Source organism: Trachypithecus francoisi, unplaced genomic scaffold (assembly GCF_009764315.1).
Source record: "Trachypithecus francoisi isolate TF-2019V2 unplaced genomic scaffold, Tfra_2.0 Lachesis_group18, whole genome shotgun sequence".
Taxonomy (NCBI): domain Eukaryota; kingdom Metazoa; phylum Chordata; class Mammalia; order Primates; family Cercopithecidae; genus Trachypithecus; species Trachypithecus francoisi.
In genome coordinates this window covers 67155620-67181037 of record NW_022681463.1, presented here as the reverse complement: position 1 = coordinate 67181037, position 25418 = coordinate 67155620, and the positions used below count along the sequence as shown (strand labels likewise).

Here is a 25418-nt window from a genome sequence, read left to right as displayed (position 1 = left end):
TGTTTGTATTTTTTTTTGTGTGTGTGTGACAGAGTCTCTCTGTGTTGCCCAGGCTGGAGTGCAGTGGCCAGACCTCGGCTCACTGCAAGCTCTGCCTCCCGGGTTCACACCATTCTTCTGCCTCAGCCTCTCGAGTAGCTGGGACTACAGGCGCCCGCCACCTCACCCGGCTAGTTTTTTGTATTTTTTTTTTTTTTTTTTAAGTAGAGACGGAGTTTCACCGTGTTAGCCAGGATGGTCTTGATCTCCTGACCTCATGATCCACCCGTCTTGGCCTCCCAAAGTGCTGGGATTACAGGCTTGAGCCACCGCGCCTGGCCTTCTGTTTGTATTCTAAGTGGTCTGATGGGGGGGGGTCTCAAATCAGATTCATAAAAATATCCTGTACTATCTGCAGACGTCAAATAGGCTAAGGCACATACACCTTCCAAGATTGTCTTAAAGAAGTATGAAAAACTGGGCCGGGCATGGTGGCCCACGCATGTAATTCCAGGACTTTGGGAGGCTGAGGTGGGAGAATCACGAGGTCAGGAGTTTTAGAGACCAACGTGGCCAATATGGTGAAATCCCGTCTCTACTAAAAATACAAAAAAATTAGCCGGGCATGCTGGTGGGTGACTGTAATCCCAGCTACTCGGGAGGCTGACGCAGGAATTGCTTGGACCCAGGAGGCGGAGGTTGCAGTGAGCCGAGATTGCACCATTGCACTCTAGCCTGGGCAACAGAGCGAGACTCTTACTCAAACAAAGTATGAAAAACTGAATCTGTAGCTCAAGTTAAAAGCTTAAACAGCTACAAGATATGGCCCCTATCAACTCTCTGATCCTATTAGCTACTATTCTTCCTGTTTACATTTGATCACAGCCACATGCGCCTCTTTGCTGTTTCATGTACACACAAAAAATACTTCAGCTTCAGGGTCTCTGTATTTGTTATTTCCTCTGCTCAGAAGGGTCTTCTCCCAGGTACCTACATGGGTTTGTTCCCTTATTATTTCTAGGTCTTTGTTCAAATGACATCTCTGTAGGGTATTTCCTGACCATACTATTTAAAAATATCTCTCTTCTGCCTTACAAACACTTTTATCACATCATTCCCACTTTCCCTGCCTTATTTTCTCCACAGAACTTTGGTCACTCTCTGCCATACCAAATATAGTACCTACCAGATTTTCTGTCCATTCATTCCACCACTCACTCCTCTACCCACAAGATTAGCAAGCTCCATGGGGGCTGGGATATATCTTTTTTATTCAGTGATAATCTTCAGCACCTAAACAGTAAATAAATGTGTACCTCTCTATATATAAATGTTTCAAATCTATTTTTAATGTTGTTTGTCGAACATTAACATTTTCACACTTCCAGAAATGACATTAATAAAAATATAAACAAATTGACATAAAAATCTGTGTAGACTAAGCTAAAATTTACAAACTCTTAATAAAAGGTACATTTAAACTTTCTCAATTATGGGACAACAAATAATAGACTTCATTGCTTCATACTAAAATGGTATTTTTGACTAATCACAAGGAAACTTAAACTACCATATAGTTATAATCACAGGTATTCAGTCCAAAGAGGAAAAAAGTTTTAGTGGTACTATGAGAACCTGTAACTCTGAAAATGTTAGCTTAGCTCCATAAGTGTAAGCACTCCCGAAGATTATAAGATAATAAAATGTGGAAACAGGCAAACTATGGGGCGATTTGATGTTTCTACCACTTGCTAAAGATTTTCTTTAATAGAATCATTCGTGCTAAGTGGATAAAAGTTACAAATTACAAAAGATACAGAATACATCCAATAAAAAAATCAGACTGAGGAATATTTACTGTAAAACTGGCTTAAAATTTTTTGTCAGCAGAATTTCTCAACATCTAACCCTATAGCAAATAATACAAATAACAAGGAGATTCTTCAAGCAGTTGGCATTTCTTCAAAACACAAGGGTTCAATTATAAGAAAAATATCACATTATTCAAAGTCCTACAGAATTAGAGAATCTGTACTACTCATGTTTTTGCATAAATTCCATGATTTATAAATAAACCCAAAATATAAATTATAAACATTTAATTTCAGTATAATGTAGACAAAAACAGCAGCTAACTTGTCATCTTTCACAGTAATTTTAACGTAAAAGGTTTAAACATTTATTTTGCCAATATAGTTTTCATTGCATATAGGCTTAAAAAAAAAAAAAAGACATCCAAAATACCTGAGATGTATTTTATAAGTAAACAAAGAAAGAACATAAACTTAAATTTCTGGTGGAGGAGTTAGGTCTTCATTAAAAGAGTTCAAGCTGTTAGTAATAAAATGGAAGTAATCCCTTGACATGTGTAAAATAAAATTTTTTAGTAGATGGGAATGTATTGATGATAGTCTCTTATTTCTTCTCCCAGATATGCAAGTGATATATCTGAATACTTACTAGAGCCAAATCTATCTCAAAAGTTTAGGTCATTTTTTTTTCCTTTTTGATAGTATTCAATGAGAAATAACACTTTAAATAAAACTTTTTCCATGAGGAAGGTACAGTAATTATCCACCTGCAAAAGGAAAAAAATACAATTTGATTTAGAATGTCAACTTCTAAATATATAAATATATTTAGAGAAAGAATAATTTATGAAAGTATAATCTTGCTAATCCAAGTAGGGCTAACTGATGCATGTACCAGTAATGACACTTAGCTGCTTAAAAACACCTATAACTCTGAATTTACCAAAAAGATCCATAACTAACTGAAGAAAATCTTTAATGTTAAATATGGAACTTACTCTACAGCTAGGCTAAGTTTTCAAATCTACTATCACATATTAATCTATGTGATCTTGAGAGATTTGTACTTGAATATAAAATGCAAATAGAATAACTGAAATACATTTCTTGCTACCTCCTGGATACTCTCCTGTAGTCCTCTGAGTAAGCTCCAAAATCAATCCATACTCCAAATAACAGACTTAAGATGTTCAATATTGGAATTCTTTGGCATCAATTAAAAAAGAAACCTAAATGAAAAATATTAGTATTTTTTTCCAAATAAGACAAAATGAAAAACTTAATATATACCCCCATATAACTATGTGCAGTTTGTTTTGCAAAACAAAAAGCCAAAATAAGATTAACACTGAAAGGTATAAACTTTCTTTTTACTGCTGGCTCCTTATGTGTTTCAAAATTACAACTCTACAAATAAAACATCCAGTACTGCTGAGAGTTTCCTAAATGTTATTTTTCATTAGGTATCGACAGGCCAGCTCTTCTTCTCTAAGAAGAGACTGGATAATCCCAGCACTTTGGGAGGCCGAGACGGGCGGATCACGAGGTCAGGAGATCGGGACCATCCTGGCTAACACGGTGAAACCCCCTCTCTACTAAAAGATACAAAAAACTAGCCGGGCAAGGTGGCGGGCGCCTGTAGTCTCAGCTACTCGGGAGGCTGAGGCAGGAGAATGGCGTGAACCCGGGAGGCGGAGCTTGCAGTGAGCTGAGATCCGGCCACCGCACTCCAGCCTGGGCGACAGAGCGAGACTCTGTTTCAAAAAAAAAAAGAGACTGGAATGTATATACTACTTCAATAAGTTTTAATGAAGCATTTTTCCTGTATTTTCTTACTTCTCAAATATTTCAATTTTCCTTAAATCCACTGTCAGGGTTAAAAACAAGAAAAGTTTTCATTTAGCTATAAAAGCTCCAAATGATCCTTCTTCACGCTTAAGAGCACTTAAAGATGTAAAGAGTCATCTGAAAAAATGTAAAATGCAAATGTTTTCTTGTCATTTAGAAGGCAGATTGAATATAATTTTCTAAAACCTGACTTCAGATACATTTAGGAATACAAAGAAAAAGAAACAAATAATACCTAACTCCTGAGTTGTTCTGAAAAATATTAGGCAGTATTGGGTAAACTTTGTAATTCATTCAATAAATATTCTTTCTTTTTTTTTTTGAGACGGAGTCTTGCTTTATCGCCCAGGCTGGAATGCAGTGGCCCGATCTCTGCTCACTGCAAGCTCCGCCTCCCAGGTTCACGCCATTCTCCTGCCTCAGCCTCCCGAGTAGCTGGGACTACAGGCGCCCACACCCATGCCCGGCTAATTTTTTGTATTTTTTAGTAGAGACAGGGTTTTCACTGTGTTAGCCAGGATGGTCTCGATCTCCTGACCTGGTGATCTGCCCGTCTGGGCCTCCCAGAGCGCTGGGAGATTACAGGCGTGAGCCACCGCGCCTGGTCTCATTCAATAAATATTCTAAGCATTTGTGTTAGGATAGGTCCTGGAATATTTTTAGTGGAATCAAAAATTATATATTTGGTGAAGTCTTTCATGCAATGGTTGAAAGAAAATAAAGAAAATAAGTTAAGAGCTTGATAAATGATTTTTAAAAGCACCAAGACAGTGTTTCCATGTAAATGCTGGCATTTAGTTCTATCCACTATGTATCATATATTGGGAACAAAATGTTGCTGGATAAAAACTGAGAGTTTTTATATAATATTTTATCTTCAAATTAGAATTTAAACAAAAAGGTTCTTTAGCTTTCAAATACAATTTCTTTTTTTGTTGTTGTTGAGACAGTCTCACTCTGTCACCCAGGCTGGAGTGCAGTGAGTGCAGTGGTGTGATCTCGGCTCACTACAACATCTGCCTTCTGGGTTAAGGTGATTCTGCTGCCTCAGCCTCCCATGTAGCTGGGATTACAGGCCCCCGCCACCATGCCCGGCTAAGTTTTGCATTTTTAGTATTGACGGGGTTTTGCCATGTTCGCCAGGCTGGTCTTGAACTCATGACCTCAGATGAATGTCCACCCACCTCGGCCTCCCAAAGTGGCGGGATTACAGGCATGAGCCATCACGCCCAGCCTCGAATACAATTTATTTCTTTTCTTTCCTTTTTTTTTTTTTTCTGAGACAGAGCCTTACTGTTACCCAGGCTGGAGTGCAGTAGCATGATCTTGGCTCACTGCAACCTCCGCCTCCTAGGTTTAAGCAATTCTCCTGACTCAGTCTCCTGAGTAGCTGGGATTATAGGCGCACGCCACACCACACCCAGCTAATTTTTGTATTTTTAGTTGAGATGGGGTTTTGCCATGTTGGTCAGGCTGGTCTCGAACTCTTGACCTCATGATCCACCTGCCTCAGGCTCCTCAAATGCTGGGATAACAGGCGCGAGCCACTGCACCTGGCTCAAATACAATTTCTTAAATTAAATCTAAATTACTTCATAAATTTCCAAAATAGACAATTCTGATTGTAAAGGACTAATTAACAACTGCTTTTATTTTGTAGATCTTCTGCATGGTTACAACTGAAAACTCTAAGACACTCCTTGTACAAAATAACATCAGAGTTATGATACACTACACAAATATACTCATCTTCTCCTGAACATCATTTAATGACTTTTAATCATAAGTTTAATCATAAGTTTAATGACTTTAAAACACCACAGATAAGGAAAAGAACGTAAATGAGCATTTTTGTTCAGATTTTTGTTGTTATTGCTGTTGAGAATGAGTCTCGCTCTGTTGCCCAAGCTGGAGTGCAGTGGTACGATCTCCACTCACTGCAACCTCTGACTCCTGGGTTCAAGTGATTCTCCTGCCTCAGCCTCCCAAGTAGCTGGGATTACAGGCGCCCGCCATCACACCTGGCTAATTTTTTACTTTTAGTAGAGACAGAGTTTCACCACACTGCCTAGGCTGGTCTCGAACTCCTGACCTCACATGATCCACGTGCCTTGGCCTGAGATTACAGACATGAGCCACCATGCCCGGCCTTTTGTTCAGATTTTAATTAAATTAGGCCAGGGGTGGTGGCTCATGCCTGTAATCCCAGTACAGTGGACAGCTTTAAAGCAAGATTGCTTGAGTCCAGGAGTTTGAAACCAGCCTGGGTAGCATAGTGAGACCCTGTCTCTATTTTTATTTATTTTTAATTCTTAAATTTTTATTTATTTATTTTCATTTATTTATTTATTTTTGAGACCGAGTTTCACTCTTGTTGTCCAGGCTGGATTGCAATGGCATGATCTCCGCTCATTACAACTTCCGCCTCCTGGGTTCAAGCAATTCTCCTGCCTCAGTCTCCCGAGTAGCTGGGACTACAGGCATGTGCCACCACGCCTGGCTAATTTTTTGTATTTTTAGTAGAGACGGGGTTTCACCATGTTGGTCAGATTGGTCTCGAACTCCTGACCCCAGATCATCCACCCGCCTCGGACTCCCAAAGTGCTGGAATTACAGGTATGAGTCACTGTGCCCAGCTCTGCTTTTCTTTTCTTTTCTTTTTTTTTTGTTGTTGAGAGGGAGTCTCCTTCTCTCACCCAGGCTGGAGTGCAGTGGTGTGATCTCGGTTCACTGCAAGCTCCGCCTCCCGGGTTCACGCCATTCTCCTGCTTCAGCCTCCCAAGTAGCTGGGACTATAGGCGCCTGCCACCACGCCCGGCTAATTTTTTTCTATTTTTAGTAGAGACAGGGTTTCACTGTGTTAGCCATAATAATCTCGATCTCCTGACCTCCTGATCCGCCTGCCTCGGCCTCCCAAAGTGCTGGGATTACAGGTGTGAGCTACCATGCCCAGCCATCTACTTTTACTTTTAATAGAAATTTTAAGAAACATAAAAAATTAAAAAAAATTGTTTACATATTTATATCTATAAAATTAACTACAATCATAATTTGGTCTTACTCTGAGTTAAATCTTGAATATAAAAAAGTAAAGTAAACAAGACCTTATTTTTGACTTGTCAAACAAAAATCTTTGGCTAAGGACTTAAGAAAACATTTTAATAAAAACATGAAAAAAAACAGTATACTGTTATAAAGTTAGAAGACATAGGACTAACACCCGAATCTGCCATGTCTAGCAAATTATTTGAGTTTTGTGTTTCCTCAGCTATCCAATGAGTGGGTTGGTCACTTGTTAGGTTTTCCTACCTTTAAAGTTATGGTTAAGTGCGGCATTTTGAGAACGAAAATTTCAGGTATTTAATTCACATATTTTGACGGCTTTTCCCCTTCAGATATAAAGAAATATTCAGAAACAGTACTAAATATTGTCTTCTAAGCTCTGTTCAAAATGCTGAATATATTTTATATTTATCTATAAAGACGTATTTTAAAAGTAATTTCAAAACAAAGGTAAAACTAGAATTTGTTTTATCCCAAGTAAAAAATCTGAATTAATGTCTATGTTGAATATAAATATACATTAAAATTCCTCTAATGCTGCATAATCTCTTTTAAAAAACTCTTGATGGCATTCAATACACTTATAAAATTGCAATTATACTATTTTAAGAGACAATACATCTGAAAAATTAGTATTATTTTCATGGAATCATACTAAAAATAACAGGATTATCAATAATACTGAAAAGACACCATCAATAAAACTGAAAACACATTAGTAACATTAATATACATTAAAATGCAACTGTAGAGTATGGTCAACCTTACTTCAGCAGCACAGTTAATACTGGAGATAATTTTAGAATCTTAACGCCAATATTTACGTGCTGCTAAGGCACTGCTGACACTGTTATCATAAGAGCTATGAATAAAAAGAAACATATTTTCTTCAGAAGATCAGATCCTTGTATTTTTGAGGCAGCACAATATGGCCTGCACCTTTTCAAAATCCACAAACCATTATGTGCTGCTACTTTACTCCAAGGTTTTGTTTTTTTTAAACACACATTCATGCCTAAAGAATATAAAAAATATTTTCTTTCAGAAAAAAAAGAATGCATGTAAAAAAATCTATGTTTAAACATTATAACATTGATGTAATACGCATAATTATTTTAAAGGAGATTTTAAGTAGAAAAATAAAACATTTCTACACCAAAAACTTAACTGAAGTCCATTCTGTGCCCAGCACAGTGCTATAGATTAGGAAACACAAAGAATAAAATAAGGAAAAGAAAAGCATTTATTTGCCATGCCAGCTTAACAGGGCAATACAATTAAATGTTTAAACTTTTGAATATATTCAATATATGAAGTTATTTTTCCTTGTATAAACAAAAAAGTAAATTTATAAAATTTGATCTTTACCTTGGTAAAAGCAGAATTTACAAACATTTTGTTCCTTGCAGTACACCTTTCAAAAGACATCTTCATCAAATAGGTAAGACTTCATATCAAGGGAAAAACATGAAATGACATACAAGAGCTCAGTTTCAATAAACTTAAGCTAGCAAAATGCAAATATACTTTTAAAGAAAAATAATTTTAAATAAAATGTTAATTTTATTAAACATGTAATTAAGAGATTTTAATTCTAAATAGTTAAGAAAAAAAAGCTCCAAACCAATTCTCCCTTAAATAATTTGTTATTAATAACCTAAATATTTTCTTTCAACATTGATCTCCATATTAGAAGTTCCCTTAGAGTTGGGTATCATTTGATACAGTAATTCTAAAATATGAATCTTTGGGATGATGAGTTAATTTGGTACCCTGAGATGAGAAATAAATTCTGTAGCTCTTGATCTTCCTATTCCCTATTTCTGGCCCATTTACCAGGTAAGGAAGAAACTCCTAGTTTCCACTTACTCAGATGTAGAAATGAAATTCCTTCTCTCTAAAAGGTATCAGAAAATTGCCACCACCCTAGTGGCCTTGAGTGCCACCACTCAAGCCTAGACAATCTTTTTTGTCCCATGCTCTCATCATTAAAATGACTATGCTGAAGTTAGAATACATCTGTTACAGAATAGTAAGGCGATGTACACAACCAAAGCCCTAAAATTTGTTCTTCCATTCTAATATCTAATTATTTATACAAAGCACAGGGTCACATTCCATACGAATTTCTTCTGAGTATTTTTCCCATTAATAAAAAATATATGTAGCTAATCTCCTATCTAAGTAACCTGGATTTCATATATAACTCTGCTCCTTATTGTCTCAAGTTTCTGCACAACATTTTTTTTGTTTTATTTATTATTATTTTTTAAAGAGAGTAGTTTCTGTATCTTTTAGAGGAAAAAAAAACCAAACCTCATTTCTACACCTGAGTAAGTGGAAACTTTAGGAGTATACTTCCTTACCTGGTAAATGGACCAGAAATAGGTAGGGAATAGGAAGATCAAGAGCTACGGGATTTGTTTTATTTCTCATCTCAGAGTACTCTGTTGACCAGGTTGGGGTACAGTGCCATGATCGTAGCTCACTGCAGACTTGACCTCTTGGGCTTAAGTGATCTGTCCACCTCAGCCTCTCAAGTAGCTGGGACTGCAAGTGCACACCGCCACGCACAGCTCTTTACATTTTTATTTTATTGTAGAGACAGGGTCTTGTTATGTTGCCTAGGATGGTCTTGAACTCCTGGCCTCAAGCAATCCTCCTGCCTTGGCCTCCCAAAGTCCTAAAATTACAGGCAAGAGCCACCATGTCTGGCCTGCACATTTTTTTTCTTGAGACGGACGGGGTTTCACCACGTTAGTCAGGCTGGTCTTGAACTCCTGAGCTCAGGTGATCCACCTGTCTTGGCCTCCCAAAGTGCTGGGATTACAGGCGTGAGCCACTGCGCCTGTCCTGGCCTGCACAAGTTTTAACATGTAACAAAGATAAATCCGTTTGCATTCACTTGAGAAATACATAACATATATTTGTATTTATCAATTATATTAAGGAATAGTCCTTCAGGGTCCCCCTCATCACATTTTCCAGATAAAAACTTAAATATAATTTTTTTCAAACATAAAAGATTCCTGTAAATTATTTAACAAATATTTTATTGAATACCTACTATGTGCAAGGCACTGTCCCAGTTATTACATTAGTTGGTAGTATACCAGATAGACAGTGTCTTTTCAGAAAGAGTAGTCATTATAAGACAACTTAAAGTGAAGGATCTTAAGCTGAAGAATTTAGTGCCAGCAAAGGATGGTTTGAGTTTCAGAAAGAGGTTTCATTCTAAAAATGTCAACATAACAGGAGAAACAGCTTTGAGGCAGCACAGTTCCCAGACACCACTAAGAAAATCACTGGGGAGAAAGGATAGGTTTTTCTGTTTCTTTTTTTTCAGAGGGAGTCTTGCTCTGTTGCCCAGGTTGGAGTGCAGTGATGCCATCTCAGCTCACTGCAAGCTCCGCCTTCCTGGTTCACGCCATTCTCCTGCCTTAGCCTCCCGAGTAGCTGCGACTACAGGCACCTGCCACTATGCGTGGCTAATTTTTTGTGTTTTTAGTAGAGACAGGGTTTCACCATGTTAGCCAGGATGGTCTTGATCTCCTGACCTCGTGATCTGCCCACCTTGGCGTCCCAAAGTGCTGGGATTACAGGTGTGAGCCACCGCATCGAGCCCACGATGGGTTTTTAATGCTGATAAATGTGCCCTATTCCAGAAGAAAATGCCACAAAGGACATTTATTAGTAAGGAAGAAAAGCAAGCACCAGGATTTAAGGCAGGAAGAGATAGGCAAACTCTACTGTTCTGTGCAAATGCAGTCAGTTTGCTATCCTTAGCCATAAAGCTGCTAATTCCTGAGCCTCAAAGGGAAAAAACACCAGCAGCCAGTCTTTTGGTTGTACAAGAAGGTATGGACAACGAGAATGCTTTTTCTGGAATGCTTCCATCAATGCTTTGTTCCCAAAGTCAGGAAGTACCTTGCCAATAAGGGTCTGCCTTTTAAAGTTCTTTTGTATTGGACAATATTCCTGGCCACCTAGAACCACAAGTTCAACACCAAAAGCACTGAGGTGGTCTACATGCCCCCACAATGTCTGTATTTCATCCTCTGTATTAGGGTCATAAGGACCTTTACAGCTCATTTATACATTGCACTCTGTGGAAATGTCTATCAATGCTGTGGAAGAGAACCCTGACAGAATAACATGAAAGTCTGGAAGAATTATACCACTGATTATGCCACTATTGTTACAGAAAAAGCTGTGAAAGCCATCAAGTCTTAAACACATTCCTGGAGAAAACTGTGTCCAGATGATATATATGACTTCACAGGATTTGTGACAGAGACAATCAAGGAAATCATGAAACAGATTGTGGATATGACAAAAAAAAAAAAGGTATGGTGCAGGGGGGTGGGGGGGGAGAAGGGTTTCAAGATATGCATCTTTGAGAAATTCAATAGCTAACAGACATCACACCAGATAAATTAACAGACAACTTGATCGAAATGATTGGTTCTGAACTAGTGCCAGATGATGAGGAAGACAACATAGAAGCAGTGCCAGACATACACTACTGGCACTGACATTAGAGAGTCTGGCAGAAGGGTTGCAATTATTCAAGACTACTTTTGATTTATTTTATGACATGGACCCTTCTATAATATGGGCACTAAAACTAAAGCAAAGGGTGGACAGAGGATTGGTAATATATAAAAACATTTTTTTAGAAAAATTAAAAAAGCAAAAAAGTCAGGCAGAAATTACGATGTATTTCTGTAAAGTTACATCAAATGTGCCTGGCCTCTTCTCCCACCTCCTCCACCTCTTCCACTCCAGAAACAGCAAAACCAACCCCTTTTCTTCCTCAGCCTGCTCAATGTGAACAGTGAAGATGAAGGCCTGTATGATGATGCACTTCCATATAATTAAAAGTAAATATATTTTCTCCAGCTTACTTTAATAATATATATAATATACATAACATATAGCATATGTGTTACTGACTTTATGTTACTGGTAAGGCTTCTGGTCAACAGTAGGCTATCTGTAGTTGAGTTTCAGGGAAGCCACAAGTTATACATAGATTTTCAACTGCACGGGGGTTGGCACCTCTAATCCTCACATTGTTCAAGGGTCAACTGTATTTTTAAAATTGTGGTTCAATATATATAAAAGTCACCATTTTAACCAGTTTAAGTGTATACTTCTGTGGTATACATGTTTGCCCTGTTGTGCAACCCTCCATCTCCAGAACTTTTTCATCTTCTCCAAGTGATACTGCTTAAACACTAACTGCCCACCCATCTCCTCTAACTCTCAGCCTCAGGAAATCACCATTCTACTGTTTCTATGAATTTGCCTATTCTAGTTATCTCATGTAAGTGGAATCATACAGTACTTGTCTTTTTGTGTCTGGCTTACTTCATTTAGCATAACTTTTTCAAGGTTCATCCAGGTTGTAGCATGCAACAAAATTTTCCTCTTTACAGTTGAATAGTTTTCCATTGTGTGTGTATACATTTTGTTTGTCCATTCATGTGATGATAGTCATTTAGGTTGTTTCTGTCTTGGGCTATTATGAATAATGCTGCCATGAACATGGTGTACAAATATCTCTTTGAAATCCTTCTTTCAATTATTTTGGGTATATGCCCAAGTGGAATTGCTGGATCATACAGTAATTCTACTTTTAATATTTTTGAGAAACTGCCATACTGTGTTCTACAGTGGCTACACTTACATTCTCACCAGCAATTTACAACTTCTCCCATCCTTGCCAACATGTATTTTCTGGTTTTGTTTTTGATAATAGCCATTCTAGTGAAAATGAAGTGGTATCTCATTGTGGTTTTCACTTCCATTTCCCTAATGAACAGTGATGTTGAGCATCTTGTGTTTCTTGACTAATTGTCTACCTTCTTTGGAGAAATGTCTATTTAAGTCCTTTGCCCATTTTTTGATTGGGTTGTTTACTTTTTATTGAGTTTATACATTCTGGATATTAATCTCTTACTAGATACATGATTTGCAAATATTTTCTCTGATTCTGTGGACTGACTTTTCACATTGATAGTGTCCTTTGATGCATAGAAGTTTAAATTTTTTTTTTTTTTTTAGATGGAGTCTCATTCTGTTGCCCAGGCTGGAGTGCAGTGGCACGATCTTGGCTCACTGCAACCTCCGCCTCCCAGCGTCAAGCGATTCACCTGCCTCAGCCTCCCGAGTAGCTGGGACTACAGGTGCCCACCACCACACCTGGCCAATTTTTGTGTTGTTTCACCGTGTTGGCCAGGCTGGTCTCGAACTCCTGACTCTGTGATTCACATGCCTCGGCCTCCCAAAGTGCTGGGATTACAGGTGTGAGCCAGAGTGCCTGGCCAGAAGTTTTACTTTGATGAAGTCCAATTGATCTACTTGTTTTGTCTGTGCTTTTGGTGTCATATCTGAGAAATCACTGCCAAATCCAATGTCTTGAAGGTTTTGCCCTTTGTTTTCTTCTAAGAGTTTTGTATTTTTAACTCTTATGTTTAGGTCTTTGATTTAGAAATTAATTTTTAGTTACTTTTTGTATATGGTGTACGGTAAGGTTCCAACTTTGTTCTTTTCTGGTGTGGATATTCAGTTTTCCCAATACCAATTGTTGAAGACAGTCCTTTCTTTGCTGAATGAGGATCTTTGGCACTTCTTGGTACCTTTGGTGAAAATCACTTGAACATACATGCAAGGGTTTATTTGTGGGCCCTTGGGTCTATTTTCATGAATCTATACGTCTAGCTGTATGCTAGCAACATAATGTTTTGATTACCGTGGCTTTGAAGGAGGTTTTGAAATCAGGTAGTGAGACCTCCAACTCTATTTTTAAAATTAGTTTTGGTTATTTCATGTCCTTGGAGATTCCATATGAATGTGAGAATAAATTTTCCCATTTCTGTTAAATGAAATTTAGGATTTTGATAGGAATTGCATTCAACCTGTAGATCATTTTGGGTAGTACTGTCATTTTAACAATATTAAGTCTTCCAATCCATAAATGTGGGATGCCTTTCCATTTATTTATTGTCTTTAATTTCTTTCAGCATTTTTTTTTTTTTTTGTAGTTGCTGTACACAAGTCTTTTACCTCCTTGGTTATGTTTATCCCCATATATTTTACTATTTTTGATGTTTTGTAAATGGAATTGTTTTAATTTCCTTTTTGAATTGTTCATTGTTAGTGAACAGACACACAATTGATTTTTGTGTGATTTTGTATCATACAACTTTGTTAAACTCATTAGTTCTAACCATTTTTGGTGGAATCTTAATGGTTTTCTACATACATGATTGTGTCATCTATGAACAGAGATAATTTTTCTTTTACTATTATCTTTTATATCTAAAATTGGTTTAAGGGCTTTCTGGCAATCTTGGTCCATTCATTCTCTAATTCTCCTAGAAACACATCAGACAGCTGTGTCCCCTCTCTTCTTTCAAACTTCCAACACCTTCCCTTTCATTTTTACTTTCATTGACAAAACAGAAACCATCAGAGATTTCCTCAGTTCCTACCAAATCTATCTAACATGTATCTGTGCGCATACAACTCTTCCTTCTTTCTATCATCAATGAACCCTCACTGCTCATAAGACAAATTCCTTCTCTTTTATCCTCACTTGTTTACTTAAGGATATTCCTTTAGATATTCTCCTGCATCTTTAATCTTCCTCTTTGTTGCATGATTCCTAAGGGCAAATGTGCTGCAATTTATCTCAGCATAATTTTATCTCCTAAAGATTGTTACTATCTGTAACAACACTGCAATTTTATCACTGATGTTTAGTAAACAACCATGGAGGAAGATTTTTTTCCTTATCTGTTTTCCTTTTATTTCTAACTATCTGATTTATATTTGAAAGCCTGATACATTTAAACTATTAAAATATTTATTGAAATTCTCCAGAAAAAAAAATGAAAATTCTTCATTTAAATGTATAATAAATTGAAAGATTTAGTGGAACAATTCCAGGCAATAGAGAAGATATACCTCTTTCTTTTCTTGTGTTTAATAACAATAATAATCTCCTCCCAATATGGTATGGTTTGATTTTTCCTTTCTACTTATCTTTGACTTGGGGGCTGCCAAAGTAGGTTTTGTACTATGCCTTCAAACTGGGACTATTTTACATTTAAAATTTCCTTGAGCCTATAAGTTTAGACTATTTCTACTCACACAATAGGGATATTCAGATACTAATACATGCCGTCAATATGGTTTTGCTAGTTTGTTGTTTAGACATGTCCTTATATGGCACTACGTTACTTTAGGTTTTCTGAACATTTAATTTTACTTTCAATCCAGCACCAACACAATCTGTAATGGTAATTACTTTCTCCAAATATGCCTTAATTCTATTCTGCACTTGGAAGCTCTAAGGAACTGTGTATATACAGTGCCTGGGATACAGAATGATTATCCTTGCTCAATGACAGTGGAATAATACACAGTATGTCAGTATTATACCAGATGGAAAACTTATAAATAGCTATTCTTTAATATCTTTATGTAAAGGCCTGAGTTATGGGGTCTAAACTAAATTGCATGACAATTTCACTAAACACGGTATTATTATTATTTCTTTTGAGACAGAGTGTTCTTTTGTCACCTAGGCTGGAGTACAGTAGCATGATCTTAGCTCACTGCAACCTCCTCCTCCCAGGCTCAAGCTATCCTTCCACCTCAGCCTCCCAAGTAGCTGGGACTACAGGTCTATGCCACCATGCCCAGCTAAGGTTTGTATTTTTACAGACGTGGTTTCATCATGTTGGCCAGGTTGGTCTCAAACTCCTGGCCTCAAATGATGATCCCACCTTGGCATCCCAAAGTGCTGCAATTACAGGCATAAGCCACCATGCCTGGGGAAACATGCTAATTTTTTATTACCTACTATGAAGTTGAAAGTCTTATAAAGTGTCCAAATACACAACATTTACAGGAAAGATTAAAATGTGCTTTTGCTTGATTCTTGTTTCTGGAATATAAATACTTAAAAACAAAAAGGCTCTATTAACTAGAGAGGATACCTTTAAAATTCAGTGTTAGGAATAGGCATTCAATAAAATAATACTCAGATTTAATCCAAAATGACTGTTTTATAATATAAAAAACCTAGTTGTTGAGTTTAGGCAAATATAAATTTTTACTGTTTCCAAACTGCCTTGATTTCTTCTGATGAAGAAATGACTGAAAGATTGCTTAAAAACTGTGTATGAAGTAGATTTCAATCTGGAAAATTTATTCCAGAAAGTCAAGACTATACAAGCTCCCCAAATGTTATTTTAATATTAGATTCTCTTATAATCATTTCCTTATACAAAAAGTTAAACTTCTTAGAAATCAAACATTCATATTTTATTTGATGATTTTACTTCCTAAATACTAACAATGACTAAATTACAAACACATCATGTTAGTCAAGAAATGTAATATAAAAGGTTTAATAAATACGCTATTTACATTTTTTCTTTTTACATTCTTCTTTTGCTTCCTTTTATGTCCTAATTATTCATAATTGCCCATTGTTATTCTTTAACACTCAATTTTCATCTTGTGTCAATCATCCTTTGTATTCAGGTAGTCAATAAAACCAATTGATTCCTTAAGACCTTAGTTCATTGTTTTCTTCGCCATTCTTGATTTCATACCTTAAATCTAGGTTTAAGTACCTTATAACTCCAATTGCATTTTAGCTGAACCTCCTAGTCCTTAATCAATTAATAAAACTTCCCAAACTTACATATTCAAGAATGTATCTAGGCTGGACGCAGTGGCTCATGTCTGTAATCCCAGCACTTTTGGCAGCTGAGGTTGGAGGACTGCCGAGGAATTTGAGAGACCACCCTGGACAACATAGCAACATCCCAGCTCTACAAAAAAAAAAAAATTTATTATTATTTTTTAACTTTTATTTTAAGTTCAGTGGTACAACTACAGGTTTGTTACATAGGTATACTTTTGTCATGGGAGTTTTGTTTTTTTTTCTGAGATGGAGTCACGCTCTGTTGTCCAGGCTGGGATGCAGTGGCTCAATCTCGGCTCCCTGTGACCTCTACCTCTCGGGTTCAAGTGATTCTCCTGCCTCAGCCTCCCGAGTAGCTGTAATTACAGGCCAGTGCCACCAAGTTGGGCTAACTTTTTTTGTATTTTTAGTAGAGATAGGGTTTTGCCATATTGGCCAGGCTGGTCTTGAACTCCTGACCTCAAGTAATACACCCACCTCAGCCTCCCAAAGTGCTGGAACTACAGGCGTGAGCCACCATGCCAGGCCTGTCATAGGCGTTTGTTGCACAGATTATTTCATCACCCAGGTATTAAGCCTAGTACCCATTAGTTATTTTTCCTGATCCTCTCCCTCCTCTCACCCTCCACCCTCCGAAAGACCACAGTGTGTGTTGTTCCCCTCTATGTGTCCATGTGTTCTCATCATTTAGGCCCCCTACACAAAAAACTTAAAAATCAGTTGGGCATCTGTAATACCAGCTATTCAGGAGGCTCAAGTGGGGGGAATCACCTGAGCCCAGGAGTCTGATGCAGCACTGAGCCATAATCATGCCACTGCACTGCATTGTAGTCCAGGTGACAGAGCAAAACCTTGTTTCAAAAAAAAAAAAAAGTAATTTCTAGTTTCCTAAGTAGAATCTGTACTTTCTGTCTAAGGTCTGTATAATTAAGACCTATCCAATGTTTCCTACTTTTCTCCAAAGAAAACACTTCTATTCCAGTTAAATGGTCTCTTTTAAGACATTAACAACCACTAAGAACTTTTGAATACAGAATATTCTTTTTTTTTTTTTTTTGAGGTGGAGTCTCACTCTGTCGCCCGGACTGGAGTGCAGTGGCCAGATCTCAGCTCACTGCAAGCTCCGCCTCCCGGGTTTACGCCATTCTCCTGCCTCAGCCTCCCGAGTAGCTGGGACTACAGGGACCCGCCACCTCGCCCGGCTAGTTTTTGTATTTTTAGTAGAGACGGGGTTTCACCGTGTTAGCCAGGATGGTCTCGATCTCCTGACCTCGTGATCCGCCCGTCTCGGCCTCCCAAAGTGCTGGGATTACAGGCTTGAGCCACTGCGCCCGGCCCAGAATATTCTCATTATTAGGTACTGTGCTGGCCAGATAACTGGTTTCCCTATTCCATACCTATCTCTCCATTCAAAATGGACTAGCTGTGAGGAAATCTTTACTAGTATAGACCATGCCATTTCTTTAATCCTTTATCTTAGTCCACTGGAAATACCATCGTTACTCCATCCCTTAAATCTCTGCTTTTACGTTTGCTGGCTGAAAGAAAAGCCACTTTCCCTAACCAGATACAGAAAGAGCCCTAATGGCTAGATGTAGAGCCAAAGAAAAGAGCTTCTAAAAAAACACAAAAACATTCCGAAGACAGAATCATTCAGTCCTCATCCTTTATACAACAACCATAGTTCCAAGTCTGGTGGCTTATATTCTGGGGTGTGGGTCTTTAACACCTCTACTGGCCTTTGATATACCAGAACTCTCCATACTTATAATCTTCCATGAAAAAAAGTAGTTATGTTGAAAGGTGAGACGAAATAAGTAAATGTTTTGCTTAGTAATCCAACTTGAATATAATAAATCTGAGTGGATGGGAATCTTTAAATATCTTAAGTTGGTTTTCTTTGTATATTAGATTTTAATATATTTTAAGAAATATGGAAAAAATAAACTGTATATAATGGTTTTTTCTTGTTAATGATTTATAACTCTAATTTTATTTCCAATAACATTTTTAGACTTTTTTTTTTTTTTTTTGAGACGGAGTCTCGCTCTGTCACCCAGGCTAGAGTGCAGTGGCCGGATCTCAGCTCACTGCAAGCTCCGCCTCCCGGGTTCACGCCATTCCCCTGCCTCAGCCTCCTGAGTAGCTGGGACTACAGGCGTCCGCCACCTCGCCCAGCTAGTTTTTTGTATTTTTTAGTAGAGACGGAGTTTCACCGGGTTAGCCAGGATGGTCTCAATCTCCTGACCTTGTGATCCACCCATCTCGGCCTCCCAAAGTGCTAGGATTACAGGCTTGAGCCACTGCACCCGGCCTTAGACATTTTCTTACACGTGCTCTAATATTAGTTCATCTGTAGTTTATATAAAATTGCTATTGCATTTAACAAAACCATTTAGAAATTCTTTTTTTTAAATTTATTTCTGTTCTCACAATCTGTTCTCATTGAAATTCTAGTCATGTCTCCTAAACTATAAAATCATTCTCAGTACAATAAATCTACTGGTCAATTTCTACATTTTAAACTTATTATCAGTAAAATAAACCGTAGAAATTTATACAAGCACATCTAGTAGTGAATAGGTATTCAATAAATGCCTACTGAATCTAAATTTACAGTAGGATTTGAAATTCTAACACACTTAAGTGTTTCAGTGAACTGCAGCTCAACACGACCCAATAGTATTGATGAAAACAAAAAAGCTAGTGCAATCAGACTTAGAACTTCATAAATGCAATGTGTTTTATACCTATTAATGTACCACATTAAGTATATTGAGCTCAATTCTATATACAGTTATTTTAAAAGGAATACTAACAAAATGTAACAGATACAAAGTGGGGTATCCAGGATATTAATGGTCTAGAAATTAATGCTATGACTACAGTGGAAGGATCTGAGAATGTATAGGTTAGAGAAAAGATATAAAAACAATTTTTAGACAGATCTAGGGCCAGAGAACAAAGTTATACACAGAAGATCTTCAAATGATGTTGTTTCATTCAACATCATTTCATTTTTAACACTGAAGAGGAGAAATATATAGATTTCCGTCTGGGGCCACAGTGTGTGGAGTTTCCACGTCTCCCCATATCTGTTTTCTCCCACATCCCAAAGATGTGCATGTTATGTTAGTTGGCACATCTAAATTGTCTCAGTATGGCTGAGTGTGGGGGTATGAGGACACCCTGTGATGGAATGGCATCCTATCCAGGGTTTGTTCCCATCTTGCATCCTGAGCTTCTAGGATAGGCTCCAGCCACCTGCAACCCCAAAGTGGAGTAAGTGGGTTGGAAAATGAATGAATGTAAATTATTGCAAAATAAAAACTTGTCAAATACACAATCATCATACAAATGCACGACAACAAATGATATAGTATTAAAGTGCTCAGCAAGCATGCCATATTTGTTATTGCTTGTTTTTGAACATGGTGGTAGAAGGTGCTCCTTATAATTTCCGCTTTACAAACATTTATTCCTTATTTTAACTCACCACCACTATGACCATCATTGCTCACTGACTCATCAAAAATTGGGTAATGATCTTGTTTCTATTAATCTTTCTTAAATGTATGCATAACTACATTTATTTCACAATGTTGAAATGTGTTGGATCTTTATTTAGAAGTTTGGTGATGCTCTTTGCGATCAGAAATAGGCTGTAGGAACTTAACTCTTGTTTTTATCAAGTAGCCTATGGTGAAACTGGTTTTATTCTATGTAACTTAGCTTAAAGCTGCAGTTTCCAAGAATCTATTCATTACTTTAAGTGAGGACTTACTGTCTTAAGTTGAAACCTGCCCTCTGATGAGAAATTTATTTTATGTTAATCAACGTAAATGTAATTTATAACATAAAGGAAAACATTTGCTTACTCTGGTTCTAATTCTAATATTCTAGAGTCAAAATAAAATTAATAAAGTTCAATTTAACATAAAATTGACTTAGAAAAATTCAGAGTACTTCACTATTTTATCTTGTTAAGGATTTGGAAGACAGATTGCCAGTTTTAAGTTCTGACTACAGGGCACCAAATACTAGAGGCATAAAGAAACAAACAGTTGAACTAAGGATATAAAAACTAAAAATAATGAAAATTTAAAATTGAAGTGTTCTGAATTTTAATTCAGATATTGTTTCCCTAAACATTTTATTTTATTTTTTTGAGATGGAGTCTCGTGCTGTTGCCCAGGCTGGAGTGCAGTAGTGGGATCTCAGCTCACTGCAGCCTCCACCTCCCAGGTTCAAGCTATTCTCTCACCTCAGCCAAGTAGCTGGGATTACAGGCACGCGCCACCATGCCCGACTAATTTCTGTATTTTTAGTAGAGACGGGGTTTCACCATGCTGGCCAGACTGGTCTTGAACTCCTGACCTCAAGTGATCCACCTGCCTCAACCTCCCAAAGTGCTGGGATTACAAGTGTGAGTCACCATGCCCAGGTGTTCTCCTAATCATTTTTTTTTTGAGATGGAGTCTCGCTCTTGTTGCCTAGGCTAGAGTGCAGTGGCTTGATCTTGGCTCACTGCAACCTCTGCCTCCTGCATTCATGCTATCCTCCTGCCTCGGCCTCCCCAGTAGCTGAGATTACAGGCACTCACCACCACGCCTGGCTAATTTTTGTATTTTTAGTAGAGACTGGGTTTCACCATGTTGGCCAGGCTGGTCTTGAACTCCTGACCTCAGGTAATCCACCTGCTTTAGTAACTCAAAGTGCTGGGATTACAGGCATGAGTCACCACATCTGGCCTCCCTAAACATTTTAAACTGAGGTTCTGAAATTTGACCAGTGGTAGAGTACTTGAAAGGATGGCATTCTTAGTGGTAGTACTGTTAAATGTATCAAAACTTCATTTTCATTAGCTACAAATAGTTTTACTATAAGAAACTGAGATTTTATAAGACATTTTAAAGTAACTTGTTTTTTTCTTTTGAGATGGAGTCTTGCTCTGTCACCCAGGCTGGAGTACAATGGTGCGATCTCAGCTCACTGCAACCTCTGCCTTCCAGGTTCAAGCAATTCTCCTGCCTCAGTCTCCTGAGTAGCTGGGATTACAGGTGTGCACCACCACGCCCGGCTAATTGTTATTAATTAATTAATTTATTAATGAGACGGAGTTTCACTCCTTCACCCAAGCAGGAGTGCAGTGGCGTGATCTCAGTTCACTGCAATCTCTGCTTTCTGGTTTCAAACGATTCTCCTGCCTCAGCCTCCTGAGCAGCTGGGACTACAGGTGCCGGTCACCATGCCCAGCTAATTTTTGTACTTTTAGTGGAGATGAGGTTTCACCATGTTGGCTAGGCTGGTCTCGAACTCCTGACCTCATGATCTGCCCGCCTCAGCCTCCCAAAGTGCTGGGATTACAGGTATGAGTCACCGCACCCAGCCAAAGTAATTTGTTTTAATGGAAAAATAAACATAAATTAATTTAGTGACTATAACAGGAAAAATGAAGCTTATTTATAGTCTAGGCAAAAAGGTATGATAATTGACAACATATATTTTAATTATGCATTCAACTTATTCCTGTTTTTACATGGAGATTAAGTTTAAAAACTCAAGTTTCAGACTAATAGGTAGTAGATTAGGGCAAAAATACATAGAATAAGTCAGGGGATATTACCTATTACATTTATAACTTGAAATCCCCATGACAGCAGAGTTGATTATATCGGTACACTTATTTTCTATTTAAATCAGGCCCCATGCTGTTAAATTCTACCTTGTTTTTGTTTTCCTAAGAAAACAACCATGTAACTTCATAAATAAGAAATTCCCTATTATTCCTCTTTGAATCATCTATCTTGAAGGTAAGAAGTTGTTCGGGTTGAAACAAACCCAACCCCTTTTTATAATTTTGGCACTAAAAATCAAATTTTATGGCTGCAATTTTATTAAGAGCAAAAACACAGCCATCGTTTGAACATAAAAGCTCATATTTAACTCAATCATTTTGCTAAACATATATGACAAATATGGAAGAATGAGGACAAGGAACACCTGACATTTTTATTAAATGTCTAATTCTCAAAAACAGCAATTATTTGAACAATGAAACACAGTTGCAGCATATTGTGAACTTTCTCTATATTCATAAATTATAGAATACACAAGAGCCTAGATTTTATATATTTACTAAATTAATGGCACTTCATATCAATAGGTTTATAAGACATTCTCTTTACTACCAAATGCTGACAATAGCTGGTACCTTTATGAAATTTTTGGATTATAACACTCTTCACCACTAATCCAACTGCCAAAAGAGCAATTTATTTTTTCTCTTTTGGGAAATTCCTTTCTCCCAGAAACATTCCCATTTTTAAAACTATTCAAGATAATTAGAATTTCCTCATCAGTGGCACAGGTATACAGCAATTTACACAACAGTACATTTCTATCACAATAATTAAAAATAGGAGAAACTTTGGCTATGTCTAGTGCATAACATAATTACATCATTATGATTTTATTGAAAGCACAACAGATTTTATATCATCTGCCCTATCATCGATTATTTACTGCTCCACTGATTAAAATATTGTGATTTTTTTTTGCAGTATTTTCAGTCAGTCCTACATTTGTACTATTATAATTTAACAATTGACAATGTTTTCCAGGCTGATATGATTACATGCCATTGCTTTTATTGCTAACTTGATAATACTTCTAAAAATAGTCATATGTGAGAAATATTTTGTTATTTCTTTTTACTAGCCTTGTTCTTGATAGCAGCCAAATTTAATAAGTCTTTGGAATTAGGAAGTAATTTATGTCTATCATTTTTGTTTATGGAACTAACATTGACAGCACTGGTGAATTTTCTGCTTCATCTTTTCTTTCTCTGTTTATAAAGTCAATGTTTTAAGATTTTTTATTGTTGTAGATTATTAAAAAGAGAGATGTAATGTTCTTAACTGCTGACAATGTACCTAAAGATGTTTTTAAAGCACCAAATATATATTTAAATTTACATAGAAGATGTAAACATGCATTACCTTTGCAGGTAATCATATGTTTACATTTACAAACAGAAATATATAATTTATCTATTCAAAAATGCCATGTGAAAAATAAAAATAGTTCAAAAAAGAAAAAGACATATAATTCTTTCTTAATTTTTTGTTACGCAACGGAAGTTTAAGATCTCTAAATTGAAAAATAAACTTGAAAAATACTCCATCTCTATATTTAATTTGTAAAAATGAATCCCAAACTGCCATTGTTTGACAGCATTATATACATGAACATCACTGTTCTACAACTTCTAGAACATCCACATTCCACAAACAAACAGCTTAAAAAAAATCCCATCTTAGGCTGGGCAAGGTGGCTCACACCTGTAATCCCAGCACTTAGGGAGGCTGAGGCACGCAGATCATCTGAGGTCGGGAGTTCAAGACCAGCCTGACCAACATAGAGAAACCCCGTCTATACAAACAAAAAAAAAAACAAAATTAGTTGGGCGTAGTGGCGCATGCCTGTAACCCCAGCGACTTAGGAGGCTGAGGCAGGAGAATCACTTGAACTCGGGAGATGGAGGTATGTTGGGCCAAGATCGTGCCACTGCACTCCAGCTCGGGCAACAAGAGCGAAGCTCTGTCTCAAAAAAAAAAAAAATCTATCTATCTATCTATCCATCCACACACACACACATATATATCCCTATTTATATATATCCCATCTTAAAAAAATTGCATTAAACAAACATTAAAAAAAAGAGAGAAGGGGAACACACAATCACACAGCATCACTCACTATTGTCAGTCACCATGTACCTATTATTCTGGGTATTGTTTAATTGGAAACATCACCATTTTAGGATCTAAGATTAAGGGGACTCTACCTAGAAAAGACAACAGAAAGCATTCCAACTACGAAATATGATAAATGGCTTATGTTTAAAAGATGCTGGAGAGTATCCAAGAAAGACTGCTAGCTTAGAAATTTATAAAGGAGATGAAATGAAGAATGTGATGTTATCTGTGCTTATGCATCTGTTAGAAATTAAATGATACCTATTTCTTTTTGAAAAGTGGACTTCCCTCCAGTCCAAGTGTAATAAGAATTAAAAAGACTTCTTTTTTTAAGAGTTAAGTTGAAGAAGGGCTGAGCTGGCTTCCAAGGGACTAATTAAGGAATTCAACCCTGGACTATATAGGATTCTTTAGGGATTTGCAAATGTTTCCATTCTAATTTTCCAGAGACAAAAATGTAACCGGGAGAAAACCAGAAGAAAGTGACCTGTGGCATTTGGCTACTACTTTGCAAACTGGCTTATTATTAACAGTTTTCAATATTTAATTGATCCCCCACCTAAAAATTCTCACCTTATTGAGTTCAATGGATGATTGTCTATGATCACAAGGCCATCCCCAACACATACACATTATTTGAGTCACTGTGAGATAATGTAATAAAAGCATCTGAAGCACTTGTTTCATTTAACAGAGACATGCCCTCAACATCATTAAGAACAGAAAGTCTTGCCCTTGAGTTTTTCTTTAGAGATGCAGAATTAGCTCAAGGAATGGATGGAAATGACATTTTTTGGTAACTGATTTTAGGGTCTCAAATACTTCTATGGAAATAAGTATCCTGAGCATTTTATATGTCCTTGATCTTGTGAGTTTTTCTAGAGGCATAATATTAATTTCAGTTAACTTGTTAAAATTATTCTTTTAGAATTTCTAAGTGTCTCAAAAGTTAAATGAATTGGGGAAAAATGTTTCTTATTCTAAAAAAGAGGTATGCATGTGTATATATAAAAGGAAGGAAAAAGGAGAAAAACAAATCCTCATTTTGATATTTGCAGGAAATATCTGAGGTTTAGCTTGGGAGGTGATGGGGCAATCCAGGGCGAGAAATGATGTCTTGAATAATTAAGGTGACTGTTCCTGACCTTCAACTAAACAGACTGCCTTCCTATCTACCCTGAAGGTATCACTTGGGTGTTGCTATCCACTGATTCACTTCTGCAAACTTCC

The 25418-nt window shown here is 37.0% G+C and overlaps 1 long non-coding RNA gene across 2 annotated transcripts in view; it reads right to left on the bottom strand.

Annotated features, from left to right (window-relative positions):
- LOC117063230 overlaps window positions 1-25418 on the bottom strand; it is a 56388-nt gene that overhangs the window by 17692 nt on the left and 13278 nt on the right. For both annotated transcript variants that reach the window (XR_004428820.1, XR_004428821.1), the window contains exons 4-5: window positions 8070-8148; window positions 1166-2557 (exon numbers count right to left, since the gene is read on the bottom strand). This is a non-coding gene — a long non-coding RNA (uncharacterized LOC117063230). The remainder of the gene's footprint in view (window positions 1-1165; window positions 2558-8069; window positions 8149-25418) is intronic.